Source organism: Elephantulus edwardii, unplaced genomic scaffold (genome assembly GCF_000299155.1).
Source record: "Elephantulus edwardii isolate Elephantulus edwardi_28Jun2011 unplaced genomic scaffold, EleEdw1.0 scaffold00146, whole genome shotgun sequence".
Taxonomy (NCBI): domain Eukaryota; kingdom Metazoa; phylum Chordata; class Mammalia; order Macroscelidea; family Macroscelididae; genus Elephantulus; species Elephantulus edwardii.
The window spans coordinates 2,751,550-2,757,904 of NW_006399896.1; the positions used below are offsets into that span (position 1 = coordinate 2,751,550).

At 38.8% G+C, this 6,355-nt stretch overlaps 1 pseudogene; it reads right to left on the bottom strand.

Annotated features, from left to right (window-relative positions):
* Positions 1-776: 776 nt before the first annotated feature.
* Positions 777-6,355, bottom strand: part of LOC102874236 — a 16,541-nt pseudogene continuing 10,962 nt past the window's right edge.

The window sequence follows — 6,355 nt, forward strand, 5'->3', positions numbered from 1 at the left end:
GTACTTTTCTAGGAAGTGATCCTTATTAACATATACAAAGTGTGCTAGATGAAATTTTTCCGATTTTTGCATCTAAGAAAATTTCCAGTTACACTTCTTCCAAAACGGATTTGTTCAATCTGGCAGTTCATACATATTTATTATTCTTTAATAATATAATAATTCAAAGATAAATTCTTTTGTTAGTTTCTATTCGTTGTCCAGCTTTCAAATGCATATGAGGCAATTAAAAATACAATGGGTTGAATCCACTATCCCTTAATTTTTAAAGTGACAACTTTGGGCTTTAATGACTCCATGAGATCCTTTGCAATATATTTGACTAATGCAATATATCTTTGATTTCAGTGTTGGTTGTGGATCTAATTTATATTTATATGGTAAGAGTAAAAAGAAATTCTTGATAACTTCAATATTGTCTCCATTTATCATGTTGGTGATGGCCGAAAACTTGCCCTTCAGGTAACTTAGAATGTACAGTTTCCAACTTTGGCTACATAATAGAATGACATGGGAACTTTTAACAGGCCTGATGTTAACATTGAACCCAAAAGCAATTATATCAAGTTCTCTTTAAAAATATATATATATACACCCCTAAATTTATTTACATTTAAAAATATAAATACAAATTTTTGTCTAAAATTTTATACTTCCAAGTCTCTTGATCAGATGGAACAGCAGCAGAAAGGGGAGAAAAACTCAGGGGTCAATCCAGATGATTTTACCAAGAACACCATGCAGAAGGAAAGGAAACTGATTTAGTCTTGTGTATGCTACATCTCTCTATACTGTGAGACCACTACAGGCAATTTGGGTTTATTATTGAGGCCTGTAGGAACATCCTGTACTACAAGATATTTGACAGGATAATATCTATACACATATAAAAAAAAGACTTGGTAATATTATTATCACTCAAATTAATGTGCCAACAATAAGAGCCAAAGAGAAGGAAACAGATGATTCCTACCAACTGTTGCAGTCAGAAATCAATCAAATATGTAACCAAGATCCATTAATAATAATAATGGGTGACTGGAATTTGAAAGTTGGGAACCAGGAAGAAGGATCAGTAGTCAGAAATATGGACTTTGTTGTTATGTGTCATCAAGTCACCTGTGACTCATAGGGACCCTATGTACAACAGCCCTAAACCCTTCCCTATCCTGTGCCAATCTCACTGTCTCTGACACACTTACCCCCCCCCCATTACCCCAGTCACTGAATCAATCCACCTCATCTAGGGTCTTCCCCTCCTGCGCTGTCCCTCAACCCTCCCAAACATGATGTCCCTCTCCAAGAACTGGTCCCTCCTTGCAACATGTCCTAAGTAGTTCAGAATCCTTGCCTCCAAGGAGCAATCTGCCTTCACCCTCTCCAGGACAAACTTGTTTATTTTCTTAGCAGTCCATGGTATATTCAATACTCTTCTCCAGCACCACAGCTCAAAGACATCATTTCTCCTTTTAGCATCCCTAATCATTGTCCAGCTCTCTGATACATAGCAAGTGATTACAAAGACCATGGCATGTATAAGGTGCACCTTAGTCTCCAGACTGACATCGTTGCTCTTCAGTACTTTAAAGAGGTCTCTAAGTGCAGACTTTCCCATCATAATATATGTCTTTTAGTTTCCTGGCTGTTGGTGCCAAGACTGTTGACTGTGGGGCCAAGCAAACGAAAACTGTGAATAATTCAATTTCTTCACCATACATCATAATGCTGCCAATCGGCCCAGTTGTGAGAATCTTTGTTTTCTTGATATTAAGTTTCAATCCATACTTAAGACTGTAGTCCCTGACCTTCCACAGCAACCATTTCAGGTCTTCCTCAGTTTGGGGATAGAATGATACAATTCTGTACAATCAATGATTTATTCATAATAAATACCTTTTATAAGAAACATAAACACAAGGTATACGCATGGATTTCACATACTGGGATGCACAGGAATCATATCTATTACATCTGTGGAAGGAATCTTGGAGAAGTTCAGTATCAACAGTGAAAACTAGGCCAGGTGTGGACCGTGGAACAGACCATCAACTACTCGAATGCAAGCTCAAATTAAAGCTAAAAAAAGGTTAAATTATATCCACAGAAGTAAAAATTTGATCTTGAGACTATCCCCTCCTGAATTTTAAAACCAATTCAGGAATAAGTTTGAGGCCTTGAACATGGATGAACAAAGACCAGGTGAGGTGTGGGAAGATATCAAGAATATCATTCATGAAGAATACAAAAGGTCATCACAAGGAAAGAAAAAGAAGAAAAGAGACCAAAATAGATATCAGAAAAGACTCTGAATATTGTATTAGAGCATTGAGAAGCCAAAGCAAAGGGAAGAAATTAAGGAGCTGAATGGAAGATCCCAAAAGGAAGCTCATGAATACAAGGCAAAGTATTATAATGACATGTGAAAAGAGCTAGAGTCAGAAAATCAAAAGGGCCAAACAAGCTCAGCATTTCTTTTTCTTTAAATTTTTTTATTGCATTTTTTTTTTTTACGTGTACTGTCAAATCAGATCTGACAGGTACAGGAGGAGATTGCCCCCTCCTTCTCCAGCAAAGCATCTGGTGGATTTGAACCACGTACCTCTGGGATTTCAGTGCAGCGTCTTGCCACTAGGCCACCAGAGCTCCCTCCAGCATTTCTTAAGTTGAAGGAACTGAAGAACAAATTCAAGCTGCAAGTTGCAATGCCTAAGGACGCTATGGGCAGAATATTGAAATGATTCAGGAAGCATTTAAAGAAGACGGAAGGGGTCATTGTACCAAGAAGAATTGGCTGATACAGAATTTCAAGAAACAACATATGAGCAAGAGGCAGTGGTGATGAAAGAGGAAGTGCAGGCTGCTCTGAAGGACTTGGCAAAATATAAATCCTCAGGAGTTGTTGAAATAGCAGTTGACATATTTCAACAAACAGATTCTGCTCTAGATGTATTTACCAAGTTTTGCCAAGAAATCTGGAGGAGAACTACTTGGCCAACTGACTGAAAGAGATTAATTTTTACTCTCATTCAAATAAAAAGGTGACCCAACAGAGAGTGGAAATCATCGAGCAATATCACAAATATCACACACTAGCAAAATCCTGCTGAAGGTTACCCAGAAATAACTGAAACAGTAAATTGACAGAGAACTACCAGAAATATAAGCAGGGTTTAGAAGAGGTCGTGGCACTAAAGACATTATCGCCAATGTCAGATGGATTTTGGCAGGAATCAAAGAGTACAAGAGGAATATATATCTGTGTTTTGTTGACTATGCAAAGGTATTTGACTGTGTGAATCACACAAATTGTGGCTAACCTTGAGGAAAATGGGAATCCCAGAACACTAGATTATGCCTATACTTGGACCAGGAAGCAATACTCAGAACAGAGCAGGGAAACACTGCATGGTTCAAAATTAGGAAATGATGCATCAGGGATGCATTCTGTCTCCATACATTTTCATTCTATAAGCAGAATGGATCATTCAGGAAGCAGGGCTTTATGAGGAGGAGTGTGGCATCAAGATTGAAGGAAGACTTATCAACAACCTATGTTATGCAGATGACATATCCCTGCTTGCTGAAACTGAAGAAGACGTGAAGCACTTGCTGCAGAAGGTCAAAGACTGTCATCCTAAATATGGATTGAAGCTCAACATCAAGATGACAAAGATTCTCACTATGGGGGACAATTGACAGCACCATCATTGGTGGAGAAGTCATTGAGACTGTTAACAATTAAAGCTTGCTCAGTTCCACAATCAACACTCTTTTCAGCAATTAGGAAATCAAAAGACAAAATGCGTTGTGAAAATCTGCAGTCAGGGACCTCTCCAGAGTGCTGAAAGGCAATGATATCAGTCTAGAAAGAGACTGAGGTGCACCATATGCAGGTCATGGTCTTTGCAATTACTTTTTATGCTTCAGAGAGTTGGACAATGACTAAGAATGACAGAAGAAGAGTCAATGCTTTCGAGTTGTGGTGCTGGAGAAGAGTCTTAACATACATACCATGGACTGCAAAGAATCAAATAAGTCTGGCTTGAAGAGGGTGAAACCAAATTTCTTTTTGGAAGCTAGGATTTTGAAGCTCTGTCTCACATACTTTGGGTGCTTGGCAAGGAGATTTTGGTCTTTGGAGAAACACATCATGCTTGCAAGGGTGGAGGGACAGTGCAGGAGAGGAAGACACTGAATGAGATGGATTGATACAGTAACTGGGACAATGATGGTTGGTGTATTGGAATTAGTGAGACTGGCTCAGGACAGGGCAGGGTTCAAAGCTACTGTACATAGGGTTGCTATGGGTCACAGGTGACTTGACAGCACATAACAACAACAACAACAACAACAAGAAATCCATCAATAATATTAGTGAATACTATGTGCTTCTAATCCAGCCAATCACACTTAGAACAGATGATGAAGATCAGGCAGTCATTTGTACTGGGACCACTGTTTGCCATGGAAAGCAAGGCTGGCTCTGAGAGTCTAATTTTATTTATTTACTTATTTTCAAGTGGCCTTTGGTAAATACAGGCAATTCCAGTACCAATGATATCCTTTATGATACTGTGGAAGGTGCTTCACTTGTATCCTATTGGAACTCCATCTTTTCTGAATTCTCCTATGCAGAATTGTGTAAAGTTCTCAGCCATTTTAGGCACAATGTCTGCAAAAACCTTGATCTTCATGCAACCAACTTCCTGCCTGCTAATGCTAACATCAAAGGATACCACTGGGTTGACAGAGCTTGAATTTGGCACCACCAGAACTCCAATCAGTGCAATGTTTCCCCGAACAGTTAGCACAAAAGCCTCTTCGTCCAGTTAACCCTACATGTTTTAAAATTAAGAATAGAGTGTGTCAGGGTTGTATTCTTTCTCCATACCTGTTCAATCTCTATGCTGAGCAAATTATTCGAGAAGCTGAACTGTATGAAGAGGAATGTGGTATTACGCAGATGACACAACCTTGCTTACTGAAAGTAAGGAGGACTTGAAGCACTTGTAGAAGATCAAGGAATACAGTCTTCAGTATGGATTGCATCTCAATATCAAGACAAAGATTCTTACCATTGGACTGATAGGCAACATCATGTTAGATGGAGAAAAGATTGAAACTGTCAACAACTTTATCTTACTTGGATCCACAATTAACACTCTTGAAACTAGCAGTCAGAATAAGGAGATGTACTGCACTGGTACAGTCTGAAGTTAAGGACCTCTCCAAATTATTGATGAGTAATGATGCCAGTTTGAGTACTAATGTGTGTCTGATTCAGGCCAGGATCTTTTTGATCACTTGTTATGCATCTGAAAGCTGGAAAATGAATAGAGATAATAGGAAAATAATTGATATCTGAGTCATGGTGTTGGATTAAGAGCACTGAACATCCCATGAATGGTCAAAAGAACAATAAATGTCTTAATGAGGGTGCAGTCGGAGTGCTCATTGGAGGAAAGGATGATGAGACTTCACCTCACGTACTTTGGACATGTTGCTAGGAGGGGCTATCCCTTGGAGAGCAACATGATGTTTGGGAAGGTGGAGATTTGGCAAAGAAGAGGAAGACCCTCCACTATGTGTATAAATATGGTGACCGCTACTCTGGAGTCTAGTGTGTCAGGAAACGTGAAGACAGCATGGAATAAGATGGAATTTGCATCCACTGTTCATAGAGTCATTACGAGTCTTTATCAATGACACGGAAAAATACAACAATAGCTGCCACCAGGAGCCAGAGGGGCTTGGTATTTTCCAAGGTAAAAAAATTCTGCCACTCTGGTGTCTTGGTGGGTAAATAATTGTGTAGCCACCCCAAAGGTAAACAATTTGAATCTACCAGCTGCTTCTTAGGACAAAGATGAGCAGTCTCCACCTGTGTAGTTCACAGCCTCTGAAAACCCATCGGATGGTCAACTATGAATTAGTTTTCAGCTCAACAGCTATCAGAGTTAATTTGAGAAATAAATTTCAAATGTTTCCAAGTTATTTAATCATATGCAATTAATTCAAATGTGTGAGAGATAGTGAAGATGGTGTAAGATAGCGCAGGATTCAGAGCTGTTGTTCATAGGGTAGCTTTGAGTGGAATAGAGCTTAAAAGAAAAAAAATGCAGAGTAAAAAAATATATATAAATAATTCATCAACAATATTCTCAGTGAGAGAACATAAGCTATTATTTGGATAAAACGAGGATACAGAGGGCATCTGGCAGCAGATATCACATCAAAAGCAAGAAACAAATGATTGAAATACACAAAAACCAACTCAAGGTGGATCATGGACCTAGGACTAAAACCAAGGACTATAAACTTCATTACAGAAAAGCTAGGAACAACACTAGAAGTC